Raw genomic sequence first — 20,979 nt, forward strand, 5'->3', positions numbered from 1 at the left:
TTTGAATGTTTGTGTCCCTCCAGAATTCATACATTGAAATTCTGGTGCCCAAGATAATGATATTAGGAGGTAGAGTCTTTGAGAAGTGATTAGGCTAGGGGGTAGAGGACTCATGAACGGGACTAGTGTCCTTTTCAAAGAGGCCCAAAAGGGATCCCTTGCCCCTTCCTTCATGTAAAGACACAGTGAAGGTGCCATTCTATGAACAGGGAAAAAGCCTCTCACCAGATGCTGAATCTGCTGACACCTTGATCTTGAGCCTCCCAGTTGCCAGAACAGCAAGAAATAAATTTCTGTTGTTTATAAGCTACCCAGTCTGTGGTATTTTGTTACAGCAATCTGAACAGACTAAGACAGAAATCATGGTTGCTTCCAAGTTTTGGTGATTATGAACAAAGCTGCTATAAACATCCATATGCAAGGTTTTGTGTGGACCTAAGCTTTCAACTCCTTTGGGTAAGTACCAAGGAGTGTGATTGCTGGATACTATAAGAGTATGTTTAGCTTTGTAAGAGACTGCCAAACTATCTTCCAAAGTGGCTATACCATTTTGCATTCCCACCAATAATGAATGAGCGTTTCTGTTGTTCTAGATCCATCTCAGCATTTGGAGTTGTCAATGTTCTGGAGTTTGGCCATTCTAATCGGTGTTTAGTAGTATCTCACTGTTGTTTTAATTTGCAATTCCCTAATGACATAGGCTTTTGGACCATCTTTTCATATGTTGGTCTGCCGTTAGTCTATCCTCTTCCATGTCTTTTGCCCATGTTTTTGATCAGATGTTTCGTTTTTATTGTTGAATTTTAAGACCTTTTTACATATTTTGGATAACAGTCCTTTATCAGATATGTCTTTTGCAAATATTTTTCTCCCAGTCTGTGGGTTGTCTTTTCATTCTCCTGATTATGTCTTTGTGGAGCAAAATTTTTTAATTTTAATGGAGTCTGGAGTCCCTCTTATCAATTCTTTCTTTCACAGATCATGCCTTTGGTGTTGTATCTAAAACAAATCTCCAATCTCCATATATCTTCTAGGAATTTTATAGTTTTACATTTTACACTGTGATTTACTTTAAGTGAATTTTTGTGAAGGACATAGGTCTGTGTCTAGATTCATTTCTCTTGCACATGGATGTCCAGTTGTCCCAGCACCATTTGTTGAAAAGACTCTCTTTGTCTTGTCTCCATTGTATTATTGCCTTTGCTCTTTTGTAAAAGATCAGTGGAATCCACCCTCACTTTTTAAGCATCCATCATTTTAAATAGAAAGTGCTCACATTAGGCCGAGGGAGGGGTGATATTTGCATGTTTGCTAGCAAAGGGAAGAGGACATCAGTTGTGGAGTCCCTCCATCCTTCTTGACTATCCAGATACATCCCAGAGAGAGTGGTATGCCTAATGCATTACTAATTAAATGGTTATCTAAGTTACCCAGAAGCCACCCTTGTGATAATGTTTGCTGCTCAAAAGGTTAACATTGGAAGGCTGCTTTGGAAAGCCCAATCCAGGAAGACATGTGCTCTAAGAGGAGGCACTGCAGAATGGTTAGTACTGGGGCTTCGGAGTTGGTTCTTACAACCTGTGTGACTGGAGGGAAGCCCTTTAGCCCTCTCAATTAATTTTCCTGACATATAAAATATAGACAATAATATTCATTACCCAGGGTTGATGTAAGAAATAAATAATGCGCTCTGCACAGTGCTTAATACAGTGACTGTTATTATTACCGAAATTGTTACTAATATATTATTTCCTCTTCCTCCATCCCATTGCTCTCTTTCTCCTCCCCACAATTCCAGGCTCTGTCATCCCTAAAGACTTGATGTTATTAATCTATTATTAATCTATTAGGCCATGAGGGGGCTGTTTCATCTTGTAGCATCTACTGATCTGGCCTGAGTGAGGCCCAGTGAATGCTAGCCTCTTTGGCTGGAATCTACCTAGGGTTACCATAACAGATTACCACAAACTTAAGGAGCCTAAAACAACAAAAATTTATTCTCTTACAGTTCTGGCGGGTTAAAGTTCAAAATCAAGGTGTCGTCAGGGCCACACTCTCTGAAGGCTCAAGGGGAGCATCCTTTCTTGTCTTTGCCAGCTCCTGGTGGCTCCTGGCAATCCCTGGCACTCAGCTTGTAGCTGCATCCCGCCCATCTCTGCCTCTGCCTTCACCTGGCATTCTTCTGTGTCTCTGCCCCTCCTCTCCTTTTCTTGTAAGGACACCAGTCATTGCATTTAGGTTGCGTCCTAATCCAGTATGACTTCATCTTAGCTTGGTTACATTTGTAAAGACCCTATTTCCAAATAAGGTCATATTCTGAGGTTCCTGGTGGATGCGAATTTTGGTGGGGACAATATCCAACCCAGTGCAGGGCCATTTAGGTCCAGCACAGCAGGTTTTAAATATCAATAAGAACAAGTTGGTCTGTTCTGCTCCTGGATCCCATCCCCTAAGGCCCCTTCTAGACAGAGGTAGCATGGAGGGACCAGCTGAAGTCCAGATATCATCTTTACCCAAACCAGAACTCCAAGACCATTCAAAAACTCCCCCAGTGACTGGCTGTGCAAACTGATTTGGGAAAAAAACCCTCCTGGACTTATTATATATTGTTTGTTTCTCTTTTCTAAGAACTATTTCTGAAGCTGTCCTTGAAATAAGTAACACAAAACAGTGCCCTTGAATCTGTGAATTGAAAAGAGCCCAAATGGATAAAACAAACCTAATTTTGGCAACAGATAATTCATAATAATATAGAAGAAGGTATCTAAAAGCTCCCTGGGCTGGGCGTGGTGGCTCACGCCTATAATCCCAGCACTTTAGGAGGCCGAGGCAAGTGGATCACCTGAGGTCAGGAGTTTAAGACCAGCCTGACCAATATGGTGAAACCCCATCTCTACTAAAAATACAAAAATTAGCCGGGCATGGTGGCGTGCGCCTGTAGTCCCAGCTACTCTACTCAGGAGGCCGAAACAGGAGAATCGCTTGAACCCAGGAGGCGGGGGTTGCAGTGAGCCGAGATCGCTCCACTGCACTCCAGCCTGGGCGACGGAGCAAGACTCCATCTCAAAAAATAAATAATAATAATAATAATGAAAGCTCTCTGATTTAGAATATTACTATTTGGAGAAAATTACTCTTAATTAAGAGAAAAGTAATATCTTACTTTTCATTTCCTAAAAAAAGTTCTTCTTTCCTTTCAGCCTTTCTCTCTGTCTCTCTCCCCCTCCTCTCTGTCCATTCTTTTACAACCTCAGGAGTTAATAACAGTATATTAGTTTGCTTGAAAGATTAAAAAAAAATTGGAAAAAATTAATACAAAACGACATTTTTCCTACAACTTTTTAAGGAATATTTATATTTCTTTGTTTGTTTGTTTGTTTGTTGAGACAGGGTCTGGCTCTGTTGCCCAGACTGGAGTGCAGTGCTGCAATCTGAGCTCACTGCAACCTCACCTCCTGGGCTCAAGCGATCCTCACACCTCAGTGTCCCAAGTAGCTGGGACTACAGGGCGCATGCCACCACACCTGGCTAATTTTTGTGGGTTTGTGTTTTTTGTTTGTTTGTTTTTTGTTTTTGTTGTTTTGTTTTTGTAGAGGAGCGGGTTTTTTGTCATGTTGCCCAGGCTGGTCTTGAAAGCCTGAGCTCAAGCGATCTGCCTGCCTTGGCCTCCCAAATTGCTGGGATTACAGGTGTGAGCCACTGCGCCTGGCCAAGAAAGTTTATTATAATAAAATGAATATGGGCTTTGGAGTCTAGCCATGATTTGAGGTAGATCCGACAGCCAAACTTTTGAAGGCTATTTTAATTCTGACTGATGTGACTGTAGTTGAAAGGAATAATGAAAAACATTTACATCAAGAAGGAGAGGGGCACACGGCCTGTATCTGAGGACATATTTCCTCTGTATGTGTGAAGGTGGATAATCACCGCAGTCCCCTGACCACCTCCCCAGTGTGTCCTCACTAGGTATGGAGACCCCGGGGCCAGGTTGGTGTGTTTCTCATCTTGAGAATGGGAGTGGGGTTTTTCAAATGTTGCCAAGAGTTCCGCCTTGTGGAGGTGCCCCGCTGGCTCCTTCAATTTCCCGGTCAGGCCTTTCTTCTCCACTGGCCACAGATGATCAGGGGGAAGTCCTAAAGCTGACTGTGTACACAAAAGAGCCCTTCTCAGTTGAAGCAAAGCAATCATACTTTACTGTCCTTTAAGTTTTTCTACTTTAATGTACCTCATTTTATTGTTACAAAATTCCAAAATACTATGAAATGCAAAAAAGAAAAAGGAAAGAAGAGCAAAAAAACTTTTAGAACTAGATCAGTCTTCAGGACGTGTTTTGAAATACGTAGTTGCCCCATTTGGGACCCAAGCTTCTGTATTCTTCACAACTACTGATAAGCATTTCTTCACCTATTTTACATGATGATCTTCTCAGTGCAATATTTTCTATTTTATAAAGTTGTTAGCAAAACATTGATCTCTTGTAGGTACTTGATTCAGTAAGGAAGAAAGCAGAAAGCACTCCACAGAATGGGGAAAAGTGGAAAAAACTGGGTGCTTCTCAGCAGAGCAGATTCCCACCAGAATAGCACTTTGGGGGTGAGCCTTAGGAAATGCACCCCCAGCACCCACCTGAGTGATTCTCCAATGCCCCATGGCAGAGAACCCCTGGGCTGCATCATTGCCACAGTTCCCTTTGTTTAGCTTATTTTCAGTCTGTGCTGGCTGGGACTGGACGCTTCACGTCTGAGAAGGAACAGCCTGAGTGATGGGAAAACAGCAGCACGAGGAGGAAGAGGATTTTGGGAATGAGGTATTTTTTCCTAAGGAGCAGTGAAAAGGGGGGTTAATCAGCTGCACTTTGGAATTATCAGGGACCCTAAAGCTGCCTGGCCCTTGTGCCTCTCCCTGGAGTAGCATAATTGGTGGGAGGTGAGGCCAGGGCATTCAGATCTTTATATCCCCTCTAGCAATTCCTCTGGACAGCCAGGGGTGAGAAGCTGTGATACAGGATATCATGCGGCGAAGGGCGAAGCCTTGGAAGAAAACAGCGGACTTAGCAGTTACGAAGAGAGGAGATTCAGGGCAGTGGGGAGGGGCTAGAGGGAGCATCTTAGCTTGATGTTCTGACATTTGAGGCTTTACTGGTCCTAGAAGGAGTGCCTTTCCCAGGGCTAGCCAATTCTTAGCGATAGCAAACACAGGATGCACCCATGGCTGTGCTTTCTTTTTCTTCATTTTTTCTTTTTCTTTTTTTCTTGTTTTTGAGACGGAGTTTCGCTCTTGTTGCCCAGGCTGGAATGCAATGGCACAATCTTGGATCACTGCAACGTCGGCCTCCTGGACTCAAGGATTCTTCTTCCTCAGCCTTCTGGGTAGCTGGGATTACTGGCGCGCACGCACCACCATGCCCAGCTATTTTTTATTTTATTTTATTTTATTTTTTTTTTGTATTTTGAGTAAAGACGGAGTTTCACCATGTTGACCAGGCTGGTCTCCAACTCCTGACCTCAGGTGATCTACCCACCTCGTCCTCCCAAAGTGCTGGGATTACAGGCATGTGCCACAGCGCCCGGCCGGGTGTGCGTTTCATCTGCAAACCAAACAATCCAGCGCCCACACTCCAAGCACCTCCGCTATAGGGCTCTCACGCTCCTGGCCACTATCCTCCGCCCCAATCACTGCAGGGCAGATATCAGACAACCTAGGGCGTATGCGCCAGAGCTCACAGAAATTCAAACTAGCCTATCCTAGGCCTGCCTCACCTTTCTCAAGGAAACCACAGTGAAGGCTCCTGCCATGTTTTTCCCCTTCCCCCCTTCCCGGGATTGGCCCTGGTGCTCCCCTGTGTGGCCCTGTGTGGCGTGGCATGCCCCCTTGTTTTGGGAACTGTGAATAACAAACTCCTTTCAGTGGTAGTCATTCCCTGATCTGTCGGCCTCACCATACCTGAATAATAAAAAAACCTGCATTTTAAAACAGGGAGATGCAAGCCGAGGTGGAAGAGGAGACGTCGAAAAGTAAAGTATTTTTGAAAGGTGGAGGGTGTGGGTGGGAGAAATGCAGCAGGCTGGCTGGGGGCAGAGGGTCGAGGGAAGGTTTCGTGTTTTCTAAAGTCATAATAGCTGTTTCACAGGGATATCGAAGACTTGGATTTACATTTACATTAAACAAAAAACAAACAAACAGAAAAACACAACAAGACTTCATTAAAAGAGCTCTTACCCTGCCAGGAATGTGTTCACCCTGCCACCCGGCTGTGGTTTCCATGGGCTGCATGGGGTAGGGACGTGGAAGAGGAGAGTCTGAGACAAGGGCAGGGGCCCAGCTCATTGTACAGGAGCTTCGGAAATGATAACCAGAAAACATAAAGCGTACCTTTGCCTTGACCCACCAAGATTAATGAGAATATTGTGGTGTAAGCACATTATTTCCTGAACAAAAGTTTTTTTTAACTTAAAAAAACTGTGGTAAAAGGCATATAATACAAAATTTAGTGCATTACCCATCTGTAAGTGTACAGTCCAGTAGTAAGTACATCCACACTGGTGAGCAAACAATCTCCAGAGCTTTTTCATCTTGCAAAACAGAAATTGTACCCATTAAACTCGAATTCCCTATTCTGCCCTCCTCCAGCCCCTAGTAACCACCAGTCTACTTTGTTCCCATGAATTTGACTACTCTAAGTCTCTCATATAAGCACATTCTTTTCTCTTAGCACATATTTATATTCTGGTAGCAGAGGGCTGGGAGGGGGAAGGGAAGCATGAAAAGAGGAGGGAGGACACATGATGGTAAATCTGAATGAAGCTGATGATGGTATTAGCCACAGTTTGCTGAGAGCCTCATCTAAGCCAAATATTAGAATAATAGACTGTCAAATTTAACTTTTACCACAAACCCAGAGATAGGGGTTAATTCTACTTAGAGATAGCATAGGTCGTCTGCCCAGGATGGCGGGGTGGCTATGGGGCAGTCTTTGAAGGTCTAACTCTAATACTGTTCCATCCTTTCATTCCTGGGCTGGGGCGGGGGCCGGAGGGACATCTGGAATGTGACAATGCCTCTCTGCCCTGGAGTACTGTCATGGTGCAGCACAGCTATTCAGGAGGCATCTGCCTGAATCTTTGAGGGGTGGGATCTGGTGTGGGTGTCTGCTGTAGGGTACTGCCACTGACCAGTCTTGGGGCACATGGAGCCAAGGGCTAGAGCTAGAGAAATGCCTGCTTATGCTCGGTCAAGTTCTTGTTCAAGAGAAACTATGTAAATAGGAGGTTACATTGCAAAGAAACCCCATCAGACCAATGGTAATTACTGCTTGTAAATCAATTGTCATTTATCGTGTTCAATAAATATGTGGTTCTTCTAAGCATCTGAAACAATTTGTTCATAATTGTTTAATTTACAAAACAAATATCATTTCTTTGTCACCTTAAATGAATTGACTTAGAAATTCCATTCTAGGAATTGGTTCTAGGAAAACAATTATTGACATTTACAAAGATTTAGCTACAGGGATGCTTTATGCCTATAAACGAGAGAAGTTGCAAACTCATTCAAAATTCAATGACAGCAAGTTAGGAGGAGAGGTGATATAGCACTTGGGATAAATGTTGACTCTGCTCTTTGTGAGCCTTTATGAACCTGGGCCAGTTCCTCACCCTTGGTCCCTCATCTGAAAATGGGCATCTTGAGATTCCCTTTCTCAGTGTTATGGGGAGGAGCCCTGCAGTGCCTAGAATATGGTGAGCACTAGGTACAGGCTAGATTTTTAATCCTTCTGCCTGGCCATATAATGTCTAAAACAAAATTGTCTTAGGCACCAGAAACCACACTGTAGGCAAATATTCAATGGCATGGAAAGATGTTCATGAATAAACAAGTACAAAATGAAGGCTCAAGAAGAGTTTGTAGAGCTTGACCCATTTACACATGTGTGGGTGTTAAAAACAAGATTGGAAGTAAGTGTGTATGTGTAATGGTTGTCTTGGGCTGACCCCGTTGATCTCCTTGCCTCTCACCTCCCCCTCCTGAAGTCCCTCATCAGCACAGCAGCCAGGGTGCTCCTGGTCAGATGCAAATCAGATCAAGTCACTCTTGTGCATCAGTTTTTCCATTGGCCCCAAACTCATTTGGAAATCGGAGGGAAAGCCAAAGTTTTTACTTACAAATCTAGAAAGCTTTCTATGCTGTTTCCCTCAGCTCCACCTTTCCTCTCTGACCCGCATATTCTCTCCTTCCCCCACCCCCCACTCTGCTCCTCCACACTGATTTCCTTGCTGTGCCTGCAATATATGGGGCATGTTCCAGCCTCAGGACCATTGCATGTGCGCTTCCCTCTGCCCAGAATATTCTTCCTCCAGCTCTCCACATGTCTCCTTCCCCCACTGCCTGGAAGTCTTATTTCAGAAGTCACCTTTCAGTGCGTCCTTCCCCGTTCATCATAGTGACCGTGTTAACAACCAACCCACTACTAGTTCATGCCCCTGTCCTCCTCTTCTTAGCGCTTATTACTAACATGCATGATAGACAGGGATTCCTATTGGTTCTGTTCACTATTGTATCTCCAGCACCTTTAACAGTCTCTGGAGCAGAGTGGCCACTAAGTAAACATTTACTAGATGGATGAATTATTTTACTTTTCTTCCATTGCTAACTTATATGTTCTAAGATTTCTGCAGTTAACATATCTTATTTTGCTAATAAGGAAAATGTCAATTGAAAAAATGAGTAACGTTTTATCTATATGTTTCTACTTTATGCCATTTCTGTTTTAACTCAAGATACTTGGATGTGATGGGCAAGAATGGAAAACAGAGACAGTGAGATGAAGGGAGAGAGAGGGAGCAGACAGAACCTGCTATTTCAGGCCGCATCCTGGATAGCAGCCAAGTCCTTTGCCAAATTTGGGGGCTGGAATTTAATACTACTGCTTATCAAGGAAGCCAACTTACTCATTGAAACCTAGGGCTAGAATATTTCAATACCAGCTGCTCCGATTTCTAGTAATTTCCAACATATTTTAATTGTTCAGGTTTCTAATAACATCAAACACATGTTTTCTCCAGCATGAGGAACACATTCAGTTCAAAAACAGCCAAGATGGAAAACATTGGAAGTACATGGCCAAGCCACAGGAGTGAACCAGCCCCCAGGTTAGCAATTTGCATGTGGCTTCCCCCGTATTCAGCCAGGAGAAGAGGTTTATTTGCCATAATGGAGGCTCAGGTCAGGTTTCTTGAGACACTCTTTCACAATCAGGTCAAACACAAGCCTGTTCTGTGTTAACCTCCTCTGAGTAATGTTATCTGAGGCCTGGAGTGTATTGGAGATGATGACTTGATTCTTATCAGATTCAAAGATCACTCTGGAGAAGGACTGTGAGTGTCCCAAGTCTGTCCTTGCTTTTCTCACATAGCCTCTCTAGGATACCTCCTCTATTCTAAGTTCTGGAATGCTGCTCAGCCCAATTCCACACACCAAACCCAGCTCCCTATTTTGAGTACCAAAGTCCATGGGACATTGGCTCTTGGATATTTCATACCCAGTCTGCCCAACATGGAACTCAGTAGCTTCACCCTCACAGGGGACTCTCCCCATGCTCTGTATCTCAACAGACAGCCCATTTTCCTTGCAATTTCCAAAGCAGAATCCTGGAGTTACCCTTGACTTCTCCCTCCTCTCACCTCATGCTTCCAGCCAACCATCTATTCTCTGTCTTAAGAATCTCAAAAATCTATCCACTTTTTTCCATCAATGCTTGTGTTTGGGATGTGCTCCTCTCTCAACTGGATCACAGCAACTAGCAGGCCCCAGGGTGGCCCTCCTTACATCCACCACAATCCACCCGCTGCAGTGGCCACAATCCACCCTCTGCAGTGTCATCCCACCAAGGAAGCTAGACCACATCACTCCCCAGTTTAAAACCCATCAACGGCTCCCTCCTTATCTTGGGATAAAGTCCAGACTCTCTCCCATGACTTACAAAGGTGTGTGCAGAGTCATTAGAAGATTGTAAAATCAATAACCAGCACTTAAAAAGTAGAATAGAATAGAAATACTGTAGAGTGGTTTGTGCATGATGAGGGCCAGTGTTGTTTGTGACTGTTGATTCATGCCTGGGTGTGTGCCCTGAGTGTAATTGTAAGATGTATTATTATTATTAGTTTTTACCATGGATTGCAGTCAAGACAAGTTTGAAAAATACTAGTAGACAAGACCTTTTGGGATCTGGCTCAACTCTCCAGGATCCTCTTTTACTTCTCCTGCTTTGCAACATTCTCTGGTCACAATGTAGAATCTGCAGTATCTAGACATGTGCAGTATCTCAAACACACAGCTCCCACTACCTCCAGCCCTTTGTGCATGATGTTCTCTTTTCTTGCAGTTCCTTGCTTGCCCTTCATCTACTGAGCCCTGCCACAGCCTTCCTTGAGCCCCAGGCAGGGGTGGGTCACCTGCCCTATGTCACACTTACACTGTTGTGCATCCCCTGATTTGTGTGTATCTTTTCAGGGCAGGAATCATGTCTTATCTTTTCACCTGTGTACCCAGCACATTGCAGAGGGGCCAACATACCAGAGGTACTCAACAACCTTGTGTTGGATGAACAAACAAATAAGCCTATTCATTAACTCAAGAGTAGTTCACGAGGATTTCTTGAGCCTCTCTAATGTGCCAGACCCTGTGGACGCATAGAAACAAATGAGACTGCATTCCTGACTCAGATTCAAAGAGAATATGTCCCTGACCTCTGCTGCAGAGTGGCTTCTCCCTCAGAGAATGGCTCTCAGGCGAGTTCATGAGCAAAGCATGCTACAGGGAGATGCCTCCTAGAAGATAAAGGAAGGTTCTTTTGTGCTCCCACAAATAGAAATTAAACAAAGCCTCCCCTAGCCACATGACTTTACCCAAAATTTCATGACTAGATATGGACCCCCTCGTTCATGCAGAACTGTAATGTTTTGGGGCGATGAGAAGTGTCATTCCTTGGGCCTCAGCCAGAAATAAAGACTTTGCCAAGCTCCCCTACTGCCCTGGGGAGAAGGAATACATCATCAACCTCAGTTATTCACACCTCATGATGGATAACTTTATTAATCTGTTCTGAAATAAAGTGATGTTGGGCAGAAGTGGAGAAGCTGGAGAGTTCCAGCTCCTGAGACCAGGCATCTCCCAGAGAAGGAGAGAGATAGAGGAACTGGAAGGACACGCTCCACTTCTGCCTCAGTGTGCCGGAAACCAGAGGGCTTTGGGGTCAGCCAACCTGAGTCCTGATCTTGCCCTGGCCCTGCCTGCTTGGGTAGCTGTGGCCAAGGCACCTAAACTTTCAGAATCAGTTTACTTACCTGTAAGAGGGGAGGAAATATCTATGCCCAAGCTTGTTGAAAGGATGAAAACAAAATTTGGAGGCTAACTCTCCATGTGGGCTTTCCATACAGAGTGCCCACGGTTATGAGGGCAGCTGGGGCAACATTCAAAATGGTCATGAGGGAGAAAATGTGAGCTCTTAAAATAGAGAGGGGGATCCTGGGTGAGGCTGGGAAACAGGCTCAGGCAACTGTTACACACCCTGGAGCAAAGAGTGGGTCACAGACCAGTTCTAAGAATGAAAAGTACCATGGCCTGTGATTAAGGAAGTAAAGAGGGGCTTTTGCAAACCATTAAGCCACAAGGCACTTTTTGCATTAGTTTCATTTGATCTTTCCTTTACGTATGTTATGAGCTTCTGTGTCCGGCAAACCCACCACCAGCAATGGAAAGTTTTCCACAGTGACCACATCAATTTGAGGAAATAGTTAAAGGAGTGAATATGCCTGCCTATTACCCCTTCTGGCCTTGCAGTCTTTTTTCTTATCTGATGTGAACACGCCTCGGGAGCATCTCAGGATGGCGTGTTCTCTATTTCCTGACCTGCTGGAAGACAGGCAGGAAATGAGAGGGTAGGCGAGGCCAGCTGGGCCCAGGGAAATGGAATACTCAATGTCTTTGTTCAAAATAACTTCCACTGATACCTTTGAGAAGCTAGTATAAACCATGCGAGGGCGTCTTTGTGTTCCTGCAAATATTTAATATAAAACATGCACAAAACAGTCATTGGACTTTGAAGGAAAGGTGGTTTGTGTTCCCCAGAGAAATTCTAGAGTCAGATTTTCATGGAGTTTCTGTAAGAAATTTGTAAAAATGAGGAAAATGAGAGGCCCACTTGGCTCTTCCCATGTTGGGGTGAAGCATAGTGAAAAGTGGAGTGCACTTTACAGGCAGGACTAGCCGGAGGCTCACCAAGGTGGATGTGTTGGTAAGTTTATGTGTCAGCTTGGCTAGGCCATAATACCTACTGTGTCCAACATCAATCAGGATGTTGCTGTGAAGGTATATTTTGGATGAGATGAACATTTAATGCAGTAAACTTTGAGTAAAACAGATGTCCCTCCATAATGTGAGGGGATCTCATCCAGTCGGTGGGAAGGAAAAAGACTGAGGTGCCCTGAGAAAGAGAGAATTCTGCTTTTTCAGATCGCCTTCCACTTAGCTGCAACATCCACCCTTCCTGGGAGCTCCAGGCTGCTGGCCTGCCCTCCAGATTTCAGACTTACAGCCTGTACAATTTCACAAGCCAGTTCCTTAAAATAAATATATCTCTTTATATACTCACATCCCATTGGTTCTGTTTCCCTGGAGAACTTTGACTAATACAGGGCTGAACACCACACTCCCACTCCAGGTAGGAAGCCAGGTGGTCAGGGTGACAAGAGGGCCGGGGAGGAGGGTATTTATTGATGAGGGGGAGTGGAGTCAGGCTAACATCAGGGTAGTAGGAATCATAAATGGTTCTTGTTCCCACCAAGCTAGGAAATAGCAAGCTGGTTCTAAAAGGTTCAGGGTCACACATCTATCCGTTCATTCCTTTTTTCATGTAACAAAATCTTGATTCTAAGGCTCTCTCTAGGCACTGTGGGGCAGCAGTGAGCAAAGCAGGCCCTGCCTTCCTAGAGCTTAAGGTCTAGCAGGGAAGTGACAATACACTGCTAAGTCAGGATTTGAAGAGGAGGAAAGTAAAAGGATAGAGATAAATGGGACTGCTTATCTTAAGGCCCCCCTTTTCAGTGGCACACACTGTGCTAGGTCAACAGGAAAGAGACAACCCCTCCTTCAAGGAGGTTTTCTGAGGGAGGCCAGTGAGTTACCAGGCGGCTAAAATTCAAACTCTGTACAGGGGCCACACAGCATCCTGTGAGGCCACCGAGTTCTTAGGAATGCCTGGCACTTAGACTCATTCCTGGAGTAAGTGTCTTCAGAGTTTCTGAGCAGCTGCAACCCTCCTCAGGTCTCCCCCTTAGGGAAGATATGCATAGCAGCAGACTTATGCACGTGTGAAGCCCCACAGGTGGGCTCCCAGGGGCTCTGTCTCCCTCAGGCACTCTTCCCCCGGGTGCTGCTTCCTGAGTCTTTGCTTACTGAGTTGGTCCAGACCAGAAGGCTGCCTCCTCCCTTGATTCAGATTCACGCAGGTCTGCATGGTTTCTAGTCTAGGACATAAGTAATGTCTCCATCCTCCTACATAGAAAAGCCCCAGTCAGTCAAGGGGGTGGAAAAGAGAGAGAGCTTAAAACTGCAGTTCAGATGGGAGGGAAAAACAAGCTGGAGTTTCCAACCACACAAACTACGGCCACTATGAGCTGTGGTCTCTCTGGTCAGGCAGACTCCAGAAATCAACAGAGGGGATGTGCCTGGGGCCGGCTTGGTGGCAGTGGGGGCTCTGAGCTGAAAGATCTGAAAGAGTTTTTCCTTGCTAATGGCAAATTGTAGACTGCACACACTGAGCGGGGGCTGATGACCCTTCTCTGTTGTTAGCAACTCTTCCTAAAGGCAACGGTTGACCACAGCATTAGCAACATTTGCAACGTGTGTGTCTTCTCCAGAGCCCTTTCATTTTGCTTGAATGCCTGAGGGAAATGTCCCCTTAATTGCTAGAGATGTGGTGGCACCTCTCTCTTGTATTTTGCACACATGGTGATGGAGGAAGCCCAGTTGGAAACAAGCAAAGTATTAATGACAACTGCAAATGGAAAGAATGATTGCACCCCAGCAAGAGCAGAGGCTGCAAGGGAGCAAAGAGGTGGCACTGAGAACACACAAGACTAATATTTTATCTCGTGGATTGGGTTTTAGTTGAGAGAAAGGATCACGTCTTTCTATTTATTTTATATTCCTTCTACCGAGGATATTAGAGAGATTTACGTGAGTGAACACAGTCACTATTTATTACGTTAAAATGTACTACAGTAAGCTCTTAATTTTCTGCATCAATGGCAGGAGGCATTTCTGGGTGACAGAAGTAGTAATAATAATGATAATGATATTAATACTAACTACTACCTAAAGACTGAAACCTTCAGACCTGAAACTATGAAACTCCTAAAAGATAGCATAGGAGAAAGTTCCATGACATTGAATTTGGTAATGATATCTTGGATATGACACCAAAAGCAGGGGCAGCAAAAAGAAAAGTAGATAAATGGGACTACATCAAACTTAAAAACTTCTGTCAGGCAAAGAAAACAGTCAATAGTGTGGAAAGCCAACCTATGAAATGAGAGAAAATATTTGCAAATCTTATATCAAATAAGGAGTTAATATCCAGAATATATAAATAAATCACCACTCCGCAACAACAAAAAAATCAAATTACCTAATTTAAAAATGAGCAAAGAATTTGAAAAGATATCTCTACAAAGAAGATAGGTAAGTAGCCAATAAACAGATAGAACAATGTTCAACACCACTAGACATCCAGGAAATGCAAATCAAAACCACAAGAAAGTTGGGCACAGTGGCTCACGCCTGTAATTCTAGCAATTTGGAAGGCTTAGGCAGGCAGATTGCTCTAGTCCAGGAGTTCAAGACCAGTCTGGGCCACGTGGTGAAACCCCATTGCTACAAAAAATACAAAAATTAGCTGGGCATGGTGTCTCGCACCTGTGGTCCCAGCTACTAAGGGGGCTGAGGCAGGAGGATCGCTTGAACCTGGGAGGTGGAGGTTGCAGTGAGCCGAGATTGTGCCACTGCACTCCAGCCTGGGTGACAGAGAAAGACCGTGTCTCTAAATAAATAAATAAATAAATAAATAAATAAATAAATAAATAAAATAAAATAAAAAATAAATTTTAAAAAAATTAAAAAAGATAAAATTGAATGCATTCCTTACACTCTTCACTGTAAGAAATGAAACTGGCAAGGTGCAGTGGCTCATACATGTAATCCTAGCCCTTTGGGAGGCCGAGGCAGGCAGATCACTTGAGGTCAGGAGTTCGAGAACAGCCTGGCCAACACAGAGAACCCCATCTCTACTAAAAATACAAAAATTAACCGGGCGTGGCGGCGTGTGCCTGCAGTCCCAGCTACTTGGAGGCTGAGGCAGGAGAATCACTTGAACCCAAGAGGCGGAGGTTGCAGTGAGTTGAGATCGAGCCACTACACTCCAATCTGAGCAACAGAACAAGACTTTATCTAAAAACAAAAACAAAAAAAACCACAGTAAGGTATCACCTCACACCCATTTGGATGACCACTACAAACAACAACAACTAGAAAATAACAAGAGTTGTTGAGGGTGTGGGGAACTGGAACCCTTGTGCACTGTTGGTGGGGGTATAAAATGTTGCAGAAAACAGTATGGCTGTCCCTCAAAACATTAAAAATAGGATTACCATATGATCCAACAATTCTACTTCTGAGTATATACCCAAAGAAGCGAAAGCAAGATCTCGAACAGATATTTGTACACCCATGCTGATAGCAGCATTATTCATAATAGCCAAGAGGTGGAAACAACTTGTGTCCATTGACGGATAAATGGATAAAGAAAACGTGGTCTGTCTATACAATAGAATATTATTCAGCCTTAAAAAGGAAGAAAATTCCAACATATGTTACAACATCCATGAACTTTGAGATATTACGCTGAGTGAAATAATTCAGCCACAAGAAGAAAAATATAGTATGATTTCACTTATATGGGGTACCTATATTAGTCAAATTTACTGAAAAAGTAAAAAGATGGTTACCAGAGGCTGGGGGAATTAGAAAATAGAGAATTATTGTTTAATTGGTATAGAATTACAGTTTTACAAAACAAAGAGTTCCAGAGATTGGTTGTACAACAATGTGAATGTACTTAATGCCACTGAACTGTACATTTTAAAATGGCTAAGACGGCAAATTTTAGATTAGATGTGAGCCACCATGCCCAGCTAAGCCTCAGTTTTCTTAACTTCAAATGGGCATAAATACATTGTAAGCTGGTGGATAAAGGATACTATCCACACCCACAGAACTTCTAGTTTATGAATTCTTCACAACTTTCTTAATTTTCTTTTTTCACGCTCATGCTGGAGGCCAATCTATCATCTCCTGACTGCTCCCAGGGTTTGCTGGGCTCTTGGGTGACACGATGGATGTGCATGTTTAGCACACAGCCTGGCGTATAGTACATGGCTGAGGTTGTGGTGATTATTTTTATTATTTTTGCTCAAAACTTCCCCAAACCCATATGATTAACATAAAATAACTACTTCCGTAATCTGCATCAGTATTAATTTCCAGAGAAAAACACTGAAGAACTGTGTGGGCTGCCTTTGAGGATGAAGCAGATGTCTGCCACGATCTGTTTCCATTCTGAGGAGCACAAGCTAAACATCAGCCTCTTCACTCCTCGTTTACATCCCTACCCTCAGTCAATCCATCAAGACCCTCCACTGAGAGGAACAAATTATAATGCTCTTTGTATGAGGCCGTTTGAACTTGTCTTCCAGTCGCCTGTAAACTAAGTCGCAACCCAAACTGCTGAGAAATCTCTGCACGTCAGATATTTTTCTCCTAATTGATAAGAAAGTGCTCAAAAATAGAACTGTCATCTGACAAATCCTGGAACTAATTGCCTTACACGTAGCAGGATGCTAAATGTGACCGGCATTCTCCCCTCCATTCGGTGGTTCCCAAGGAAACAAGGTTAATGCATTCATGACTAACGTTTGCCTTGTCAATCCCAGTTCACTGCAGTAGGCATAGAGCATGAGGGGAAAGTGCTGAGAACGTCGTTTCATGCTTTTTTTCCTCTTCTGCTCGAAGTAGAAACGTCTCAACCAAAGGTTAAACACATGCTCAGCCAACCATCAAAAATCAATCAGCATCTGCACTCGTCCCCTGCTTCTAAAGGTTTGCCTGAGTATCCTACTGGTACCAGAACACTGAGGCATTCAAACTCCTCAACCACAAAGTTTTAACAGGAGTTAACTCTTTAGCAATGACTGGTTAGAGTTTTCTTTGCGTGTATTTTCACAATTTATTAATTTTCTTCCAGAGATACGTGTCACCTTATTTTAAAAAAAACATATAAAATATTTCTAACTATAGAAAATTGCAGAGATTTTTTTTCCACATTAAAATCTAAAAAACTTTTTTTTTTTTTTTCTGAGATGGAGTCTCGCTCTGTTGTCCAGGCTGGAGTGCAGTGGCGCAATCTCGACTCGCTGCAAGCTCCACCTCCCAGATTCATGCCATTCTTCTGCCTCAGCCTCCCGAGTAGCTGGGACTACAGGCGCCTACCACCACCCCCGGCTAATTTTTTGTGTTTTTAGTAGAGATGGGGTTTCACCGTGTTAGCCAGGATGGTCTTGATCTCCTGACTTCGTGATCCACCTGCCTCAGCCTCCCAAAGTGCTGGGATTACAGGCATGAGCCACTGCGCCCGGCCTAAAAAACTTTTTTATATATTTAAGGAGTACAAGTGCAGGTTTCTTACATACATATGTTCATCATGGTGAAGTCTGGGGTTTTAGTGAACCCATCGCCCAAATAGTGAACACTGTACCCAGTAGGTAATCTTTCAATCCTCCTCCTTCCCTCCTGCCTTTAGTAGGCTCTGATGTCTATTATTACATTCTCTGTGTGTGTATACACACACACACACACACATACACACACACACACTCATATATATCCATGTGTGTCCATTGTTTAACTCCCACTTATAATTGAGAATATGAAGTATTTGACCTTCTGTTTCTGAGTTATTTCACTCAGGATAATGGCATCTATTTCCTTCCATGTTGCTGCAAAAGATATGATTTCATTCTTTTTTATGGCTACGTAGTATTTCATGGTATATATTTACACCATGTTTTCTTTATCCAATCCGCCACTGATGGACACTTAGGTTGATTCCATATCTTTGCTACTGTGAATAGTGCTGTGATAAACATACAAGTGCATGTAGCTTTTTGATATAATGATTTCTTTCCCTTTGGGTGTATACCCAGTAGTGGGATTGCTAGGTCAAATGGTAGTTCTACTTTTAGTTCTTTGAGAAATCACCATACTGTTTTCCATAAGGGTTGTACTAATTTACATTCCCACCAACAGTGTATAAGTGTTCCCTTTTCTCCATATCCTCACCAACATCTGGTTCTTTTTTTTTTTTTTTTTTTTTAATTTTGAGATGGAGTCTTGCTCTGTCGCCCAGGCTGGAGTGCAGTGGCACAATCTCAGCTCACTGCAATCTCCACCTCCCAGGTTCAAGTGATTCTCCTGCCTCAGCTTCCTGAGTAGCTGGGATTACAGGCGTCTGCCACCACACCCAGCTAATTTTTGTATTTTTAGTAGAGACCGGGTTTCACCATGTTGGCCAAACTGGTCTTGAACTCCTGGCCTCAGGTGATCTGCCCACCTTGGCCTCCCAAAGTGCTAGGATTACAGGTGTGAGCCATTGTGCCCAGCCCAATATCTGTTGTTTTTAGACTTTTTAATAATAGCCATTCTGACTGATATAAGATTGTGTCTCATTGTGGTTTTAATTTTCATTTATCAGATGACAAAATCAAAGAGATTATTAAAATGAATATTTATGTATGTGTCATGTTTCACACTTATATCAGAAATGACAATAGTAATAACAACAACAAAATCCCTATTTCATCATCTTTTTCTCCAATTCACTCCTTTTCTGACTTCCAACTTTTGAGTATGATGGCAACACAGTACTCAAGACAATCAGCATGAAACCCTTAGAGTTGTGATTGAAGGTTACCTATTCTTTAACCCACAAACCCAGTTGATGGCACCTCCAAGTTTCTTTAAAATTTTTTTATTTTTCTGGTTCCTATTTCCACTTTATTTTAAAAGCTGCAGTTACCATCCTTTACCCATTCTAGTCCTTTCTAAGTTAGCAGTTTTTGTCATTTGAAGACATCATTCCACTATCTCCTTGCTTCACTGTAGGTTGAGAAATCAGCTGTCAGTCTTATAATTCCTTTGTGTTTAATCTGGCTGGGTTTTTTTTTCTCCTTTCTGGATGACTTTAAAAATTTTATTTTTGATGTTCTATAATTTCTCTATGTTATGCTCAGTTGCAGATGTCTTTTTTATTTTTAATCTTTGTTTTATTTTTTCTATTTTAATTAATCAGTGAAGTAGGGACAGGCTCTGTTACCCAGCCTGGTCCTGAACTCCTGTGCTCAAGTAATCCTCCCACCTCAGCCTCCTAAAGTGCTGAGATCACAGGTGGGAGTCACCACATCTGGCCCTATTTTTATTTTTGGGTGCCATTAAAGAAATACTTTATTTTGTCTGTATCATTGTGGATGCTACTACTGTTATCTTAGTAATACAAAACTACCACATTCTCTTCTCTATTTAAAAAGTATTTGGCAAAGCTCTGGAGAATTTTTATAGGCACATTCTTCTGTGTGGGCTGGATCAGCAATACTTCAATAAAATCTATTTCCAGGAAGAAAAGACTGTGTACTTTATCAGCCACAGTGAATCCTATAGGAGAGACCTTGTCTAGCAGAAGCTGGTACTTGCATCCCAAATTCTTCTATAATTAGAGAAAAAGAAAGTTTGGAAAAAAGGAACATTTACTGGTTAATTATAAAGAATATTTCAAAGGATACAGATGAACAGCCAGATGGAAGAGATGTGTAGGGTGAGCTGTGGGAGAGAGGATATGGAGTTTCTATGCCCTCTCAGGGCACACTACCCTCCAGGAACCTCCATGTATTCAATTATCTAGAAGCTCCAGATTTTTAAAAAATATTCTACATGACATTAGTTAGGCTTCCTGAAGCTGAGGAAGCTAAAGTTTTCCCATCATTTCTAGAAATTCTTAACCATGATGTCATCCAATTTTGCTTCTTTCATTCTTCCTTTTTCTCCTTTTGTCATGCTATTTAGACATTTGAGGGAAGTTCTCACTTTATTCTCTGTATCTTCAAACCTCTCTTATTTTCTATTTCATCATCTTTTGGTTGTGCATTCTGGTTGATTTCTTTAGGGTTTTCTTCCAGTTTACAAAGTTTTTCTTTGCTGAATCAATTCTGCTATTTAATCTGTTTAGGGAGTTTCCATTTCCACATTTTTTATTTGCATGATCATGGCACAGATCTTTAAAACTCTTGAAATTTATGATAGAGATGTCTTTCTCCTGCTAATGAGACAACTCATGGTGGGACCCTAGATAGTTTCAGGATGGGGCTGATCACCAGAAAAACCAACCACATGATTAGAAGGTTGGAACTTTCAGCCACCTGACCTCCAGGGAGGGAGTAGGGGCTAGATATCGAGTCCATTATGGGATCAATGATTCAATGAATAATGTACATAATGAACCCCAATAAAAACTCTGGACACTGAAGCTCAGGACTAGCTTCCTGGTCAGTGAACAGATCAATGTCCCAGGAGAGTGCCATGCCCTGATTCCATGAGCAGAGGGCATGGAAACTCTGTGTTCCTTAGAGCTCCCTCTATGTCTTTCATTTGGTTGTTTCTCCTCATTGTGTCATTTGTACTAAAACTGTAATTGGACCAGGCAGAGTGGCTCAGGCCTATAATCCCAGTGCTTTGGTAGGCCGAGGTGGAAGTATTACTTGAGCCCAGGAATTTGAGACCAGCCTGGACAAAATGGAGAAACCCTGTTTCTACAAGCAA

The 20,979-nt window shown here is 43.0% G+C and overlaps 1 protein-coding gene across 1 annotated transcript in view; it reads right to left on the reverse strand.

Annotated features, from left to right (window-relative positions):
• GPR45 (G protein-coupled receptor 45) overlaps positions 1-20,979 on the reverse strand; it is an 81,213-nt gene that overhangs the window by 13,564 nt on the left and 46,670 nt on the right. The gene's annotated exons all lie outside the window — the stretch shown is intronic.

Source organism: Hylobates moloch, unplaced genomic scaffold (genome assembly GCF_009828535.3).
Source record: "Hylobates moloch isolate HMO894 unplaced genomic scaffold, HMol_V3 SCAFFOLD_15, whole genome shotgun sequence".
Taxonomy (NCBI): domain Eukaryota; kingdom Metazoa; phylum Chordata; class Mammalia; order Primates; family Hylobatidae; genus Hylobates; species Hylobates moloch.